General features: G+C 36.0%; 1 long non-coding RNA gene across 1 annotated transcript; it reads left to right on the forward strand.

Moving 5' to 3' along the window:
* The first annotated feature begins 18141 nt into the window (after window positions 1-18141).
* Window positions 18142-19408, forward strand: LOC135965365 (uncharacterized). The gene is made up of 2 exons (XR_010578237.1): window positions 18142-18306; window positions 19214-19408. It is a non-coding gene; the product is annotated as an uncharacterized lncRNA (long non-coding RNA).
* Window positions 19409-19921: the final 513 nt, after the last annotated feature.

Below are 19921 nucleotides of genomic sequence, written 5' to 3' on the forward strand. Positions count from 1 at the left end.
AATAACCTTGAAGCAGCACTACCTGGCTCATTTAGAGTAGCTGTCTATTAATGCTGGCATTTTCCTTTGAAAGTCCATTGTGCTTCAGGCAATAGGCTACTGGAAAGAAAAAAAATCAGGAACAAAAAAGGCAGCTTGAAATTTATGACCTTATTGTGCTTATGAAATTACAAAAAGGAGCCAGCCTTGTCCATGCTGACCGCAGACAAGCGTAGCAATAACTAAAATTTACAGGGTGCATAAAAAAAAATCCCATCAGCTGAGTGCTGTAAATCCTGGCTGACCAGCCACCCCAGCAAATTCCTGATGTATCATCGTGCCCTCAAGTTTAAATGGTTGTTCTTAAGAAGTAAAGGTAAGTGACAGGTTAGATACATAAGCAAACAGTGATCTCATTTCATTCCCTGAATTTAGAATGGGTGGGATGAGAGAAATGACTTACTTAGGAGAATTGAGTAGATGTCTGCAGGGAAGTTTCATTCAGGTTCCCACTAGAGGCCACACTTTGAACAAGGCTAGAAGGATACTGAGCGACAAAAATACATCCTTGGCATCAAAAAGGCCACTTTTATGTATGGAGACAATTTGATAACTTGTGGCAACACAATGAAATGATTCCTCTGGGACACATAAGCCCAGTGCTGAGTGAACCAAATGGTATTATGCAGTACCTTCAGAAATGTAGATTTTATGCTGAGGGAATAGGAGGTTACTGAAGAATTGTAAATAATATGACTTTTTTAAATTTAGCAATATTATTTTGGTTGCAGTGAGAAAACAAGTCAGGAGGCTGTTGCAGTTATCCAGGTAAGAGATGAATGAAAGCTTCAGCTAGGGCAATATCATAAGGATAGAAAGGAGAAATAAATGCAATGTTGTCATCCTAGTATTTGAGCTAAAGTGAGGAGAGAAAAGTAAAAAAAAAAAAAAAAGCATTCCCTGTTGTCTGGCCGGGGCAACAGGATAGTATTGGTGCATTCAGTAAGATGTGGAGTCGTGGAGAAGCAGTGGTGTCTTTAGTTGTATACTCTAGAAATGGGCTCTGAGATAAAGCATTGCCTGCAGGAGTTGTGTACAGGAATGCTCTCAGGAGATACATCTGTGGGGAAGTAAGGAAAGCAGTACTGGATAGAGAGAGAATCTGATCCACAGTATGGTTGCTACTGAGGCCTCAGCTGGTTCTATGGGAGCTCTGAAACTGGAATGAGACCTTCAGAGTTATCTCATATTGAAATAAGGGAGCTGGACCTCTATCCCCATATCAGCTCATCATTGGTCTTAGTCTACCCCCAGTGAAGGGACATACCTTTGAAAAAATACATTTCCTACAACCTAGGACAATTCCTAATAAAGGCTGCAGCTGCAGATACATACCCACAGCTTTAGGGGAATAGTTGTGTTTACTCTGAACAGGGGATCTGGAAAAGTACCACAGTACCTACCACAAAGTATTTTTTGTGGGACTAGCTATTGATGGAGTTATTAATTTGGGGGAATAAAAAGTTCTTAGACTCCACATTTAAGAAAGAATATGACCAATTATTCTTGGACTATAGCAACCGTAACTACCTGTATCAGTTTTCAACTGGTCTCCATTGACATCAATATCCAGGCTAGCCTGTCAGCAACAGCTTCACTCCTGTGAACATGCTTCTGAAAGGTATCCAGGCTAACTCAACCAGCAACAGCCTCACTGAAGTAATCACATTTCCATATCTTGATTTGGGCTCATCTGTGAGATTTCCAAATATAAATGTCATGTGGGCAGTTCACCAGTTGTACAAATTAACATAAGCATGGAATAGAGATCTGAGTTGAGAATAAGTTTATTTTTATTTTTAGTTATCTATTTTTTTTTCAGATGGAGTCTTGCTCTGTGGCCCAGGCTGGAGTGCAGTGGTGCGATCACGGCTCACTGCAACCTTTGCCTCTCAGGTTGAAACAGTTCTCTTGCCTCAGTCTCCCGAGTAGCTGGGATTACAGGCACACGCCACCATGCCCCACTAATTTTTGTGTTTTTAGTAAACACAGGGTTTCACCATGTTAGCCAGGTTGGTCTCGAAATCTTGACCTCAGGTGATCCACCCACCTCGTCCTCCCAAAGTGTTGGGAGTACAGGCATGAGCCACTGCGTCCAGCCTTGGGAAGAAGTTCTGGCAGTCATCAGTTCATGAACAGTATCTGGAGCTATGAGGACAGGGAAACTTCTCAGAAGAATGTAGAAATTGAGGAAGAGAAACAGGTCTGGAAACCTAAGAAACCGCCACCAATTGCAGCAACATTTCTAAAATCTTAAGATGCATATCAATCACCTGGGGGTCTTTTAAAAATGCAAATTCTGTGGTCCAGTAGATCTGGTGTAGGACCCCAAATTCTACATTTATAAAAAGACTTGCTGGCTGGGCACGGTGGCTCACACCTGCAATCCCAGCATTTTGGGAGACCGATGCAGGTGGATCACCTGAGGTCAGGAGTTTGAGACCAGCCTGACCAATATGGTGAAACCTTGTCTCTACTAAAAATATAGAAATTAGCTGAGCTTGATGGTGGGTGCCTATAGTCCCAGCTATTCAGGAGGCTGAGACAGGAAAATTGCTTGAACCTAGGAGGCAGAGGTTGCAGTGAGCCGAGATCATGCCATTGCACTCCAACCTGGACAACAGAGCAAGACTTTGTCTCAAAAAAAAAAAAAAAAAAAAAAAAAAAGACTTCCTGGTGTTAAAGATGTTATTGATCCACAGATCACATTATGAGTAACAAGAAGTTAAAACATGGAAAGAAGAGGAGACGAAAAAGATGAAGCAGGAAGACCCAAGGAGCTCAGAGGAAAAAAAATATGATGTTTATATCCTAAATGCTAGGACAATTTAGGTTCAAGAAGATAGGAATAGATATCCAATCTAGACATTATTTGGGCGATAATGGGGAGGCTCAGTTGCTTAGAAGGCAACTTAGTTGCTTAGAAGGCAACTCAGATAACCACATACTTCTTACCTTCTCAGAGTAACATAAACACACACGTCATTTGATATGGATCCGTCTACCACATTAGTTAGTAGAGGCTACATTACTAAGAAACGGAACACTGGACAGGGAATAAAGTTGGGGGGGAATAATTTATGTGGATGTTGGAGAAAAGGAGGAGGCAGAGAAATGAGATTAGCGGGTACAGATTGAAACTGGGTACAGGGATGTAGAGGGGACTGTGAGAACCCAAGAAAAAGACATTACCGAAAAGAGAAAGAGTTCCGTAAGGGTAGAAAAGGAAAAAAATGAAGACAGATATTGCTTGCTTGACATTACTACCAAAAGACGGTCCTAAGACCAAGAAGCACAAGAAATGAATACATTTACCAAAAAACAAGTGGGTGAAGAAATGAGTGAGCATGTGAAATGTCTACATTCATTCACACAAAAGTTTGGAGGAGTGGGTGCCTTGGTTTGGGTTCCCCTGAAAGCTGCGTGTGACTCTTGGGGGCAGATAGTTTATTTGGGAAGCAATACCCTGAAGTGAATGGGTAACAGAGGAAAGCAGGGAAAGCCAAAACAAGGCACATTATCACAGTTACAGCTATTGGCCATGGACTTCTGAAAAGCTTGGAAAATAACTTCCAAGGTGTTCACCAATACTGACACCAGTTCCCCTTGGTAGAACATTATTCTCTGAAGAGATTAACCCTCTGCACTTCTAGCTTATTTTTCCTGTGGGTTCAGAGGAGGTCCTAAGATAAAGAACAAGGAGATGCTCACATTCCTTGTTGGGAATTGGATGTTGTCTGTAGAGATGACTCTGACCCCACATGGAAACATCCACCTTGCAGCTGCAGCTGCAAATAAGAGGTAAAACAAGCGATGGGCGTCAGGTACTGAAGGCACAGGTCACAAGGGGCTAACATGGTGCATCTGCGGACACTTTTTGAGACAGTACACTTTTCAGTTTCTACATCCAGAGTGCTAATAAAAAATAATTGTCAAATCAGGTTGCCTGGTAAGAGCTGAACAGTCTGGAGGCTACAAACAGCTGTATCTCCGTGCAAATTGGTGTTCTGTAAATACTTCTCTGGCAATTCTGTTCTCCCTAATTAATCGGCCAAGCTAAGCCTTTGTAAGCAGCAGTATAAGAGGTAAAACTTCAGCATGGTCCCTACCAAAATCATCACAAATCCTGAATTAGTCGGATGTGAATTAATGAGCTTTTAGGGAAGCCTGATTTTTGTCAGACATATTGATCCTGGAGTGAAACAGCCCATTAAAGCCTATAATTAAGATGCAGTTTCTGTTTGAAGATGAAGTGCCTGGGCAGGGACAAATTGTGAGATGCTTGTTCCTGTGAGGCTGACAGGTGATCAGGGAATGAACGTATATTAGGGGTTTCTCTTGTTTTCCTCCTGACAGGAAATGACAGCCACATTTCAAATGAAACAAATGGAGTTTACACAATTATTTAGAACTAGAAGCAAAAGAATCTCCAGATAGCAAATTACTGGCAGAAGTAGTTTTCCTACCAAGTAAAAGGAAGTTGTTTTGTATTAGCTCACCCAAACCTCCCTTGCCTGCTTTCTTACTATAATGTGGGTGGGTAATCAGACATCCTTTACCAGGAAATTTCCTTTAATAAGTGCTTGGAGTGTTAGCATAATAGAGACCAGAGGGAGACTGGGAGAGAATGTAGGGAGGGGAGCAATTGACTCTGGTTAGGTGGGGACCTTGAGGAACTGCAATGGAGGGGGGTCTGGAGCAAATAGCTGATGGGGGTAGGAAGAAAATGTGGATGTTGCTGCATTTTCATTTTGGAAGATTGAGGAAATATCCTATTTTTCTCTAACATATTTGGCACAGGTGAATTTTTCTTTTTTCTTTTCTTTTTCTTCTTCTTCTTTTTTTTTTTTTTTTTGAGGAAAGTGAGGGAGTGCTGAGGTCCAGGTGAATTGGGCCTAAGGTGAAGACAGACTGCAAACAGAGATCACAGGAAGTCACAGTACAACGCCCGACGCCAGGACATAGTGCAAATGAGTTCCTTTGAAGGACAGGTTTCAAAAAAGAAAACACACAGACTCTGCGTCTGCACAGGAGAAAAGGGAGGAAGAAGAAAGAAAGAGCAGGAATTTAACAAAGCAGGCATTAAACAAGTTTCCTTTTCTTTCTTTCTTTCTTTCTTTCTTTCTTTCTTTCTTTCTTTCTTTCTTTCTTTCTTCTTTCTTTCTTTCTTTTCTTTTTTTTTGCACTATTTGTTTTATTTTACTGTATCTTATTTTACACTCACAGGGTGCATGTGCACGTTTGTTACATGGGTGCATTGCATACTGGTGGCAACTGAACTTCTAGTGTACCCATTACTCACATAGTGAACATTATACCCAATAGATAATTTTTCAGCCCTCACCACCCTCCCTCCCACACTCTTCTGGAGTCACAGTGTCTGTTGTTCCCTTGTTTATGTCCATGTGTACCCATTGTTTAGCTCCCACTTACAAGTGAGAAGATGAAGTGTTTGGTTTTCTGAGTTAGTTCACTTAGGATAATGGCCTTCAGCTCCATCCATGTTGCTTCAAAGAATATGTTCTTATTCTTTTTTTATGGCTGCAAAGTGTTTCGTGGTGTTTATATATCACATTTTTAAATCCAGTCAACCATTGATGGACACTGAGGTTAGTTTTATGACTTTGTTATTGTGGACAGCACTGTAATGAACATACAAGTGCAGGTGTCTTTTTTAAATAATGATTTTTTTTCCCTGTGGTAGATACTCAGTAACAGTATTGCTGGACCTAACAGTAGTTCTATTTTTAGTTTTTTGAAAAAATTCCATTCTGTTTTATATAGAGGTTGAATTAATTTACATTCCCTCTAATAGTGTACAAGTGTTCCCTTTTCTCCACATCCACACTAACATTTATTGTTTTTTGACTTTCTAATAATAGCCATTCTGACTGGTGTAAGATGACATCTCATTGCAGTTTTAAAGTGTGTTTCTCTGATGATTATTGATGTGGAGTATTTATTTTCATGCATTTGTTGGCTGCTTGTATTTCTTTTTTTGAGAAATGTCTGTTCAGGTCCAGTTTTGAATTAGGTTATTTTTCTTGTTGAGTTCTTTAATTTCCTTTTAGATATTAATTCTTTGTCAGAGGCATAATTTGCAAATCTTTTGTCCCATTTACAGTAGTCACACATGCACAAAATACCTAGAAATTCGTTTAATAAAGGAGGTGAACAATCTTTATAAGGAGAACTACAAAACTCTAAGGAAATAAATTGTAGATGACACAAATAAATGAAAAATTATCACACGTTCATGGTTTGGAAGAATCAGTCTTGCTAAAATAAACATATTGCCCAAAGCAATTTACATGTTCAACATAATCCTTATCAAATTACCAACATCATTTTCCACAGAATTAGAAAAAACAATCCTATAATTTCATATGAAACAAACAAACAAAAAGAGCCCAAATAGCCAAAGCAATCCTAAGCAAAAAGAAAAAAATCTAGAGGCATCACATTGCCTGACTTCAAATTAAACAACAAGGCTATAGTAACCAAAACAACATGGTGCTTGTACAGAGATAGACGCATACATCAATGAAGCAAAATAGAGAACCCAGAAATGAAGCCACATGCCTACAACCAACTGATCTTCAACAAAGTTGACAAAAATAAACAGAAGGGAAAGGACACCCTATTCAATAAATGATGTTGGGATAGCTGGCTGGCCATATTCAAAAGAATGAAACTAGACCCCTGTCTCTCACCATATACAAAAATTAACTCAAGATGGATCAATGACTTAAATGTAAGGTCAGAAACTATGAAAATCTTAGAGGAAAACCTATGAAAAACTATCTGGACATTGGCCCAAGTAAATAAGTTATGGCAAGTTTCCTTTTCTATTTTATCATGTTAAGGCATCACTAAAATCCTTGGGGATGGGAATAGAGGTGGATTGGTTAATTCCCATTTTAAAGATGATAAAACTGAATATCGATTAACTTATTTGGCCAGATTAGCTATAAAGTAGAAGAACCAAAATCTAAACACAAGTTTGACATCTCAGTGTTCTCCCTCCTCCTAAAATTGCTCTACAACAATGTTTTCTGGTGTTATGTAAAAGTATGTGGTGAGGTACCTGTGCCCATCCTTACAGGAAAATTTAACAGGCATAAATAGAAAACACGAAGTCTGCTTGCATAAATATCTCATGGATGCAATTATAGTGATTATTATCAACCACCAACACAATTAAAGCAGTTATCTAACAGCAAAAAGCCACATGAAATTTACACATACATGTCAAGTGTGAAGTCATTATAATCTACTGTGAATATCACCTAAGGACCATGATAGATGATGCATTATAGACGGGAACTCTCCTTACAGGTGATAGCAGAGAGCATATATCTGTACCTCAACTCCCAGGGATTCCTTGTGGGTGGCCCCAGACAGGCAAAGGTAAACTGTGGTCCTGATCAGCCTTCATGGCCATTCATAAGATGCACATGGGAAAATAGACAAGGAGTTGGCATACTAACATTTTGCAGACTTCAAGACTTTGGAATGTTTCACTTTCCTTTATTGGTGTTCTGGGAACAATAAACAACATCCATGCCTACCTTATTGAACCTATATCACCCTTCCTAAGAGGAACGTAGAGACATCTAAATGGCAGGTACTGGTGGCCAGTGTAGTGGATACTGGTGCTGCTCCATCCGGATCCCTTTTCTGGGGTGGTATATCCATGTCTAGCTACTAAGATCTCCTTTTCTCCTGAAAATTAACCTGGGAAGCACAAAAGCTGCCTTATCTGGGAAGTGACTGCTCTTTATCACCAACTTTTGCACTGAGAGCAGCCTACAGATGATGACTGACCAACATGGTGGCACAAGAGCCCAGCACCCTTATCTCAGAAAGGAACAACTCCTTGGTGAAATTCATGCTCAGGGCTGCCCATGGGATCAGGCTGAAGTTAGTCACTAGTTAAGCCCATATCTTTGCCTGACTTCTTCCCTGTCCTATTCTGCTTCCCTCATTCCCTGATCCAGTCTTATATAGTACCCCAACATAACCGGACTATAATTCTCAAAGTTAGCTCAGGTCCTGGGCTGATTTCAGGGCCAAGATCATACAAAGGAACCTCTTGACTTCCAAGATCTTTCCATAACATGGCTTATTAGTAGTGGAAATCACCTTAAAGAGAAACAAAGCTTTATTTCCTAAATTTATATTTAAGATTTAAAATACAAAAAGTTCAAGGAAAGATGGCATTTTAAAAGGAATACATTCCTATGAGATTATAAGTATTTGGAAAGTAGGAAAGAACAAAAGGACATGAAGGAGTTAGATTTACAAGACATTTTGACTTGGCAAGTTTAGTGGAGCTCTTTAAAAATTGTGGTTTTAATGCAGCTGCTTTGAAATAGATAGATAGATAGATAGATAGATAGATAGATAGATAGATAGATAAATTTTGAGTTTGATCTAAACAAATCCTCACCTCATCACAAAATTTTACTTCATTATTAATATTCATGCTTGATGTGAGGATTATGAATTAATGTAAGTATTCAATATCAACCTATTTGGATCATTTATATTGCATAAAAACACATGTCATTTTTCCCAATGACATTCACTATTAATGCCCACTTTTCCCTCCAATTATTCTTCCATTTCTTGGTCATCTATCCAGCAAAATTCCTTGTGGTGTTGTCTGTCCTTGCTCTCAAATGATATCCTTCCAAATTTGCTTGGATATGCACCAATCAGGTTTTCTCCTAACCACTTTCGGAAAACTTGGCTTGTCATGATCACCTGTCATCTCCATATTGCTAAACCTGACCGCCAATTCTTGATGGTTATTTCTTGACCTGTCAGCTGATCACTCTGTATTCTTTGCCTTTTTGTTAATTAGCTTTTAGGACATCACCCTCACCAGTTTTTTTGTTTGTTTGTTTTGTTTTTTTCTTGTCCTGGCTTCTCCTTTTCCTTCTCCTTTCCTCATCTACCTCTAAATGCTCTAATGTCTCAGAATTCAGTCCTTGGAACTTCTCCATTTTCTATCCAGTCAGTCCCTGTGTGATCACTGTGTGAATCATTGCAGATGATTCCTGACTAATAGCAGCAGCTGTTCCTCCTCCCTCTACCTGCCACTGCACAGCTTTAGATGTTAATATCCAAATTTCTACTTAACACTTCCCCTTGAATGTCTAGTAGGCATTACAAACTTATCCTGCTTAAATAAGTGTTCCTGTAACTTCTCGTTCTAAGTTCTACTTGCAAATGTTCCTATCCTCAATTAATGACAACACTAACCTTAGCATTATTCAGGCCAAAACCTTTTATGTCAACCTGATTCACCTCTTTATCTTGCAGTTCACATCTAATCCATCACCAAATACTGAAGAATTTAGCATTAAAATAGATATCCAGATTTTAGCCACTTGTTATTACCTTTGCCACTATTACCTGTTCAGATGATCATTATTTCTCATCTGGATTAGCTACGAATTGGTCTCCCTGATCATACAAGTCACAGCAACATGGTTAAAAACTAACTCAGATCATTTAGAATCAAAGCAAAAGTCCTTGAACCCCTATAGCCCTATGTAAACTGCCTCAACCCTTTACTCGCTGATCTCACTCTCTCTCTCTTGCTTTTATACTCAGGCCATACTGAGCTTCTCACTGTTCTATAAACACATCACACGTGCTCCCACCTCAAGGCCTTTGCACCTGCTCTTCCCTCTGCTTAACATACCTTTTCCATAGATACAGCTGTGGCTTGCTGACTTCATCCTTTACATTTTTTTAAAAAGTCACCTTCTCAGAAAGGGCTTTTGTGGGTACCCCTGACACTTCATATACCCTCTCCTGCTTTATTAACTACTCACAATATATTTGATACAATTGAACATAATAACATTATGCTTTTACTTATTTAGCTTCCTTATTTTCTACTTCCCTTCTTTAGAATGTAAGTCCTATGAGGGTAGAAACACTGATCTATTATGTTCAATATTTATGCCAGTACCCGAAACAGTGTCTAATACATAGTAAGTGGTCAATACATGCTTTTAACAGTTTTATTGATGTATAATTGATGTGCAAAATGCACATTTTATGTATATGATTTGATACCTTTGAACATATACACACACCTGTGATAGCATCATAACAATTGAAGTATTAAACATATCCAACACCTCCAAAAACTTACTTGTGTCCTTTTTTTCTCCCTTTGTTTGTTTTTATGCATGTGGTAAGAAAACTTAAGATCTACTATTTTAACAAAGTTTAAGTGCATATTAACATATTGTTGACTGTAGGCACTATGTTGTACACCAGGTCTCTATAACTTACCCGTTTTGCATAAATGAAACTTTATACCCATACAGCAACAACTTCCCATCTCCCCCTGTCTCCTGACCCTGGAAATCATTCAATTCTATGCTTCTATGAGTTTGACTATTTTAGATACACTATATTAGTGGAATCATGCAGTATTTGTCCTTCTGTGAATAGCTTAGCATAATGTACTCCAGGTTCATCACCAAAACCTGAAGAATCTATGTTGTTCCAAATTATAGGATTTCTGCCTTTTTTAAAGCTGAATAAGGTTTCATTATATGTACATGCTACAATTTTTAAAATCCATTTCTCTGTCAATGGACATTTGAGTTTTTTCCATATCCTGGCTATTGTGAATCATGTTGTAATGAACATGGGAGTGCAGGTATCAATTTGGGATTTTGATTTCAGTTCTTTACAATATATACCCAGAAGTAGTATTGCTGGATTATATGATAGTTCTGTTTTTAATTTTTGGAGGAAACTCCAAACTGCTTTCCATAGTGGCTACAACATTTTACGTTCTCACCAACAGTATGCAAGGGTTTCAATTTCTTGAGATCTTCACAAACACTTGTTACATTTTGATAGTAGCCATTCATATACGGCCAACTTATCTTTGACAAAGGTGTTGAGAATACACAATGGGGAAGGGTAGCGTCTTCAACAAATTATGCTGGAAAAACTTAATATCACATGCAAATAATCAAATTATTATACTATCCACAAAAATCAACGCAAAATAGATTAATGACTTAAACATTAAGACCTAAAACTATGAAACTCCTAGAAGGAGAAGAGCTTCTTGACTTTTGCATAGAGAGTGACTGCTTGAGTATGACACCAAAAGCACAGACAACAAAAGCAAAAACAGATGAATGGGACTACATCAAATGAAAAACAGCTTCTATGTAGCAAAGAAAGCAATCACCAGAGTGAAAAGGTAACCTGTGCAATGGCAGAAAATATTTGAACATCGTTTATCTAATAAGGGATTAATATTTAAAATATGCAAGAAAGTGCTGAAATTCAATACCAAAAAAACTCTGTTTTTTAAAACAAGGACTTGAATAGATATGTGTCCAAAGAAGAGTAAAAATGGACACCAGGTGTATGAAGATGTGCCCAACATGGCTAACCATCAGAGAAATGCCAATCAAAGTCATAATGAATTATCATCTCTGTTAGAATGGCTCCTATTGATAAATATTATATGTACAAATAACTGAATGAATGAATGTGGTTGAAATGGGTGAATATCAAGTCAGGGTGAAGAATGGGTTATTTGGGCAGTAGCTGGAATACAAAAAGTGGTGGTCAAGTGTTCACTATACTAACATATCTCAATAAGGGTCAGTATTCATTTTAAACACAATATTTCATTTTCTAAAAATTTACTGGCACCTGAAAGAGTCTACAGTCCTAATTCTCTGATTTTTGTCTTAATTCATAAAGAATACATTACTTTGATTAATAAATTTAGATAGCCAAAATAAAATGTACTTGACTTTCCATATTTAAATAGTGACAATTAGTATAATTAGTATGATGACTATTTTTATTGTGCTTATCTTAAGTGATTGAATATTTATAAGAATAATATTGTCCATTTTTACATTAATAGAGCATTTAGTGATTATTAAGAATGTACATAGGCCAAAAATTTTCATGTTTAAAAAAATCTTTATACTTCTAAATTTTAAAAAGGCATTTAACATAAATAATTTCAAGTTCAATTATAATGGTTTCATATTGAGAGTAAAAAACTTCTTGTAAACTTTTACCAACATTTTTGCATTTAGATTGATGATAGAAAACCTGAGAAATAGGTATTTATTTGTCAACTTGGTTCTCTTTTTCACTACTATATGTACTTTAAACTAAAGTAGAAAATCCTAACCCATACTTATGTGTCACAAATGATGGCAGAATATGTTTCGAGTCCATATTCAAATGAGATATACCAGATATCTGTCGTGTCTCATTTGAATACTAGATATCTGGATTCTCATTTGAATACCAGAAATATCTAGTATTTTCATTTGAATATGGACTTAAAACATAGTGGTGGCTCTCAGTGAGGATAACTTTCAGTGCTGTTGGGTGCTGAGTCAATAGTTACATCCCCTTCAAAGCAGGCAAGGCTGCATATTTCATCTTGAAAATGCATTCTTCATTCTTATACTGGTTGAATTAAGATTTTAAAAGTATTATTAGTTTTTCTTTTGTTTTTATATTCACTTTCATCTTTTGGGCCATCGAATTCTTTTACAAAAGTAAATACAATTATAAAGCTGGCAAAAAGGCAAATTTTCAACAATCAAGTTATTATATAAAATGTAAACATCTATTTCCTTCTTGATCAAGAAGTTAAGAAAATTGTTAGTCGTTGAAAAAAAAAATTTGTTTTAATAATTGAGTCATAATACCAAAATGTGGACTTTAAGAAATCCTGACGTTTTCTATTCTTCCATTTTAGAATTGTGGGATGTTGGACCTGGGGTGACATGTTTATATTTGTAAAGGCCCTAACATTTCTAGTATTATATTTCTGGAAGGAAGTACTGAAGTCATAAAAATGATATCTTTGTTTTGATCTAGGTTATGAGGAAATGCTTTCACTTCAAGCCTCTTTTCAAATACTCATGTGCTTACTATTTCTATTGCAACTCAAAACTTCAGTGTGAAAAAGTAGATCTTGTTCTATCTGTATTTACTGATAACCGTTTAGTTATATTCACAATATGTACCTTTTTTCTTTTTCCACTCCAAATTGAGAATAGGAGGGAAGGGAATTGTTGGCTGCTAACTTTTCTCTATGAATAAATCACTGTATAGCTGAGAATATAGGTGGAGCCAATTTCATCTGCACAACAACACTAATCTTTATTGCACATTTAGTGGGTCTTAGTATTAGCATTTATGAGAAAGCATTTTTTTCTAGTCTATATGAATGCTCACAAAACAATAACCAGTTAAATAGAAATTATGTTCTTTTCCAGTTTGAATTTTTAGTATAAAACAAAACAAAAAATTATCATGCATTTCTCCCTTTGTTGAGACTTTCTCCTATACTAAGAACTGATTCACACACTACACAACCTCTGGTTTCATCCAGCTGTAAATTGCAACACTTGATAGCATATCCACAGTAGTTACAGAGTAAATATAATGGGGCAGAGAGCAATGAACATTAAAATACACGAGAATACTCAAGTAATATTTTAAGATAAACAGATATAACTAACTAAATAAATTGGATTTTGCCTGGAATCCAATATGCAAGGACAGGGGAAAAGAGAGATCACTCCAATCCCAATTGGTATATATAAAATGAACTTTAAAAAGGGTTCTTGCATAGTTTTGATCACAAAGGTATAATATAATTTTCACTCACTTGGAGCAAAAAAATAACTAGAATTATAGTTACCTCCAAGAGAGGACTGAGTTGCTGAAGACAAATTTAACCAGGTTACCCAACCAGTTCCTGTAATATGCTGACTTTGTGATTGTAGGAGGTAGATGAGCACACAAAATGTGACATGGTAGTCATCCTGAGGATAGACCAGAACTCCTTAGGTGAGGCTTTTGGGTCAAATTGGAATTGAATTAATCATAACTGCCTACTATTATAAAGGAATATCCAACAACATAATGGATAAAGGAATTATGCTAGTGGCTTATTTTGACAATGACATAATCAGCTTTCTTTCTGTGCTCTTTTACTTGACATTATTTTTGGTTGACTGTTGCAAGCACTTTGGTTTTTGCTATAGAGAAAAAACTTTTAATTAGGTACCTCTCATTTTTATCTCTTCTTTGACTTCAGAGATAAAATTTTCCATTTGGTCGTGATTCACTAATTTGCATTTGTTCTGATAAATAAGTGCATGTTTCATTTATGTATTTAAAAATGACATGAAAATCTAGAAGGCTTCATCAAATATTTTCAAAAGTTTCACAGCAGGCATATTTGAAGATGAAAGCCTCACCCATACAATAATAACATCTTAATTTTTGATATTAACAATTATATTTCCCATTTGCCCTTTTAATTTTTAGCTACATGAGTGAAATTATCAATACATATATAGAGTCACATTCTGTACTCATACTGAAGACCTATTTACTATTTATATCATGACATCATCTAAATATAATCCTTTTATTTGTTTTTAATAGCACTATTATCTCCAACGAAGTATTTCTGAGTCATCTATTCATTTGTGACAATTGGGGATATAACAGTACACACTGGTAGAACAAAGACTATTTAGCAAATGAAAACAATACATAAGCATCCAATTTTGTTGTTTGAATGTTGAAAATACCATTGTCAAGATGAACCATTCTACTAACTTAATGTTAGTCAAAGTGTACTGACCAACTCAGTTTTTTAAGTACATGCAAAACGTTTGAGAAAAATGTGAAATGAATGCAGAATTTCTGTGAAAATTTAAAATAATCTAACATTTCACACTTATGAACTATGCATAAGTCAAACAATTATGTCACTTTTTCTTGTGAATTTGCCAAACTTCCTCTGGACTACCTGAGAGACCCCTAGGGTCTTCCTAGCATCCTCCAACTGTGCCCTAGAAAAGCATTATATTATACAATCATCGTCTTGCACATCCCCACCTCACTGAGGTGATGAGTTGGACAAAGGGGTATCAAAAGTAGAAACCTATCCTTTAGCAACTGAAAAGAATCTAGACATTGGCGAGTTCTACGTTTCCCTCTTCTCTCTAGTCCACAAATGCCAATAACTGGAAGAAAGCAGCAGAGCAATTAAATTTTGTGTCAGTAAGAATCATTCAACATACCCCTATCCCCTCACACTGAGGGCAGAAGCAAAGAAAGTGTGTATCTGCATCTATCTATCTATCTATCTATCTACCTACCTACCTATCTATCTATCTATCAATCAATCATCTATTCATTCACACATACACAAATGCATAAAAGATCAAACCGAGGTCTTAATTTTCCACTGTGTGTGTTGCTTTAATAAATTATTACAAATGACAACTACAAATGTCTTTTATAACTATGTATTCAAATATTTTCAAAAAATACTTTTTATCATGTTCGGCAGGGAAAGGACTTGTTTCTTTGTTTTCACCCTATTCCAATGGCTTGATCTAAAGTCTTCTCCCAATTCAGTAGGGCTAGCTCACTAATGAGCTAATTGAAGAGGGCTATCTCACTAATGAGCTATCACTATTGTGATAATGTATAAAATAAAATAAAATCTAATGTTTTTAGGGTATGATATGCTATCTATCATTATAAAGCCCTGATAGTTCAATGTACAACATAATTTTTATTGTCAATATCTCTAAATAATTACATCCACCATTGAGTTAAACACTTTCAAAGATTGTTTTTCCCCAATTTTAACACAAAAATAAATAACATGAGAACTTTTAGTTCTCTCTTTTTTTCATCTCTTTCTCTCTTTTCCTGATAGAGGAGAAATAACTGACTGAAATCATTACCTCTAAGTTGAGATGCCATATATCACTCAGCCCTTTTCAAGCAACGAATTGTGCTTTGTACCATCTTTTAGTATTTAATGCTATTTTTTAGTTCACATAATCTTCTCTTTGAAGCTTATGGGAATGAACCTCATAACGGTTTCTCTGTGAATCCAGTTACAAGCACAATTCAAGAAACCCCAAATTTATGTCTCTGGACTTCTTACTTCTTACTTCATCCTAAATAAAAACAATGTCATCATTTTGATGGACCACTTACTTTTTGTCTAACTCTAAATTAGACAACTTACTTATCTTCTTCTTCTGAATTAGAGAAAGAAAGAGAATAAAACTCACTTTTAGAATAGTCGACAATAATTTCTGTAAAACACGTGTCTGTGTCCTCAAGCAACATTAGCACAATGAGGCATAGGATTGCCTGTATTTTGCAGGCTTCTCCTCTGGTTCCTCCAAAGTGACTTTTCCCAGTTTTCTTCCTGAGCACATTGGCGTTTATCATTAAAACAATCTGCAAGAAGTTCGTATGTGCTTTCATTTCAGACACACCATGGTGAATAAATAATAGCCATTCCATAAGAAAAGGGCTCCAGTGAAGGGCTTCATGCATTAGGATGGCCAGCTCTTGATGCTGCTTGATTAGTCTTCTTTCAGGGCCCGTCAGGTAGGTGGAGAATTGCAAAAGCAGGCTACATGGGGTCTTCTGCTCATAATATGGGGACTTTGTAGTATCTGCTTAAGGAAACTGGCACAGGAATACGAGTTTAGGCCAGGAATGTCTACTCAAAATTGTCCCAAAAATATTACATGCAAGGTTGGCCCAAACTGTCCAAACTTGGATATAAAACTTAAGTCACCTTCTCTGGAAATGATGGCTCAGCTTTCCAGCTCATGTTTGCAAAGAAAACACTTAAGGTTTATGCAAGCACATAGGTGGGTCCCAATAGTCAAACAGCAAGCAGGCTGGGCTCAATAGCCAAAGTGGAAACTACCAAATAAGGATAACTGAAGGTTTAACTTTTTAGATTGCTGCACAGTAGGCTAAAGATAGCCTACATTGCCATGCAAGACACAAGTAGCATAACTACAGATGAATAAAATTCCAGATCACATTAAAATCCTTCACCGTAGTCCTACTCTGCAATAGATAAGGATGAGTAGACACATCAGTTAGTAGAACTCATTACAGGGACACTAAATTATTCATTGAAGAACTGCTATAGAATGCAGAGGGGCATTAAGTTGCCTGATGAAACTTGAATTCTGTCTGGGTCTCTGCTGATAGGTATTCCTTTTATGTATTATGTATTTGTAGATATTACGCCAATAGGTAAGGGTATTTCTTTTCTTGCATAAATATTATAAAGGCATTGGTCAAAGGTCACAGTGCTTATCTAATTAATGACTTTTTTTCTCCCTTTTCCTCTACCTTCTCATTATTATTATCAACAATATAATTATAAAAGTAATACATTCATAATGCAAGAGATTAAAATAGTACTAAAGGATATAAAATGAAAAATGAAAGACTCCCCTCCCCTAGCTCCTACTTCCAATAGGATTTCACCGTTATCAGTTCCTTCTTTGTTTCTATAATTATAAAATGGGAGGGGAAAAAAGATCCCCCTAAAATCCCACATTTAGCATATTATTCAGAAAGATTAAGGAAGATATGACATCCAGGAAATAGGAACAGAACACTATATAAAGAAGAAAAATCAGAAAGCACTGTAGAGTCTTTGAAAATTAAAACTATTACAGCAGAAATGAAAAAAGAACCATATTCAAAGAGAAAGTTTAAGAATAATTTCTGAAAGTAGAACCAGAAGGAAAAGATAAAAAAGTTTTTTAAAAGACAGGAAAATTAGTGACTCAATCCAAGAGGTTCAATATATAAATAATAGTAGTTTCCAAAAAGAGAGAACAAAGAAAATAGTAGGAATACAATTTTTAAAATCAATCAATTAATTCTATAAATACATAATGAGAGTTTATCATGTTCCAGTACTATTTCTAGGTGTTTGGAATACATCAACAAACAAAACAGATAAAAGTGACTTCACTTTCTGGAACTTACATTCTGGTAGGGCTAGACAAACAAGGACAAATAATAGTTCAGTCATTTACGTAACATGGTGCAAAGTGATAATTGCTATCAGAAACAAACAGAGGCAGGGAAGAGGGATCCAGAGAGGCTATGGGAACTGGTTGCTAATTTAGATAGAATGATTAGGAGTGATTAGGGCAGACCTCATTTATAAAATGTGAGATTTGACAAAGACTTGAAGGAGGGCATTAGCCAGGAAGATATATGGGGAAAAGTTCTTCCAGAGGAAGCTCCAAAGGACAAAAGTCTAAGATATGAGGGTACCTGCATGTGTCTAGAATGGAGTGAGCAGGTCACAAATGGCCTTGTCAGCTACTCTAAAGACTGGGTTTTACAGGGGTCTGTTTGGGAGATCTGGTAAGAGGAGAGGAACACTGTTTTAAAAGCAGTAATCTCTGCTTCTAAAGAGAGTACTTGCTTTGTGTTGAGAATAGACTGGATTTTGGTCTGTAATTGTGTGGTTCTGTGTGTTATTTTTATCCCTTTTATTTTTTCAAGGTGGTGGCATGTATACTATCCTAAAAATATTTGGAAGCCTTTCTTCTTTCTACATCCTATGAAACTATTTAAATAAAATTGGATTTAAATGCTCCTTGAAATATTGGTAGAATTGAACCTGTGAAACTATCTGGGCATTTCATTTTGTTTCCAGAGGCATATTATAGAATACATTCACAACTGTTTACCTTTAACTTATGGTGTACTTAAGATTTTATACGTATCTTGAATCAAATTGTAAAAATTTATATTATGCAGTTCAATTAGACTTTCAAACTTACTTACATAGTTGAGGAAACCATTCCTTTATGATTTTCTTAATGTCATCTAACTTTTGGCTAATTCCTTGTTCTTGTTTTGAATTTGGATTGTTTAATTTTTATTTTTTCCTGTGTTATTTTAGTGTTTAATATGTCTAATTTATTTGTTCAAAGGAACAATCTTTGAATGTATGTATTTTGCACATTTTCTATTTCTTAGTTCTATGTCTTTGTTTCTTCCTTTTTTTCCCCAGATTTATTTAGTGGAATTACATGATGGTTAAAAGCACAGACTTTGAGTTTATATGGTCTGGCATCTAATATTGTTTTTCCAGTAGTAACTACGTTACTTTTTCTAATGTATAAATAAATACTTATTTTAAGTGTTCTGCTAGCCAAATTAATTCTCCTTTGACGCATATTCCTGTAACGGCTTTTTGGTTTTTTATCTTTCTTCTCTTCCTTTTTTATGATTTCACTTCTTGTTATTGTGTATTTATTCACAGATACCCTCTTAGAAGTTTGCTCTTGAAGTCTACTTTAAGAGAAAACCATTAGTCTCAAAACAATTTTGAGAATGTCTGGAAAGCAGGAAAGGAATCCAACGATTTTACCTCTCAACGTTTAGAAGTTACCCCTTCTGGGTAAAAGCAAGATCACAAAGACGCATGTCTTGCAATAAAATTCTGAAGCTCGTGACCTTTCTTTTGGTGAATTACTGTTTGTTTATTTTGGCTCAGTATCCTCTACTTAACAGTTACAGAATTTTTTCAGTATTTGTGTCTTCTCCACTCTACCTGGTAACTTTAGGCTCCTTTTGTTAGTAGTTTTTATAGAAATTGACAATTTGTTTGAAATCTTCATATTAGCATCCTTCATTGAAGTTATTTAGTTTCACTGTACATTCATAATTTCTCTCTTTTTTATAGTATTATCAGAGATGCTTATTTTATCTCGTAAAAAATTCTTTGGCATATTTTGAGGCTCAGGTTCCATTTTAGAAATGATGGTTGACAAATAACGCCTGGATAATCTATCTATTATTGAAAGTAACAAAGAAAAACACTTGAACAAAACAGTGATGAAAACATGCAAAGCTTAGACTTTTGCAACTAAGGAACTAATAGGGCAGGCTGATGTTATGTTATTAAACTTTGAATAAAGGCCCTATATTAAAAGGGGTCCCATGGGAATAAAATGTAGCTAAATTCAAA

The sequence above is a fragment of the Macaca fascicularis genome, chromosome 10 (assembly GCF_037993035.2).
Source record: "Macaca fascicularis isolate 582-1 chromosome 10, T2T-MFA8v1.1".
Taxonomy (NCBI): Eukaryota; Metazoa; Chordata; class Mammalia; order Primates; family Cercopithecidae; genus Macaca; species Macaca fascicularis.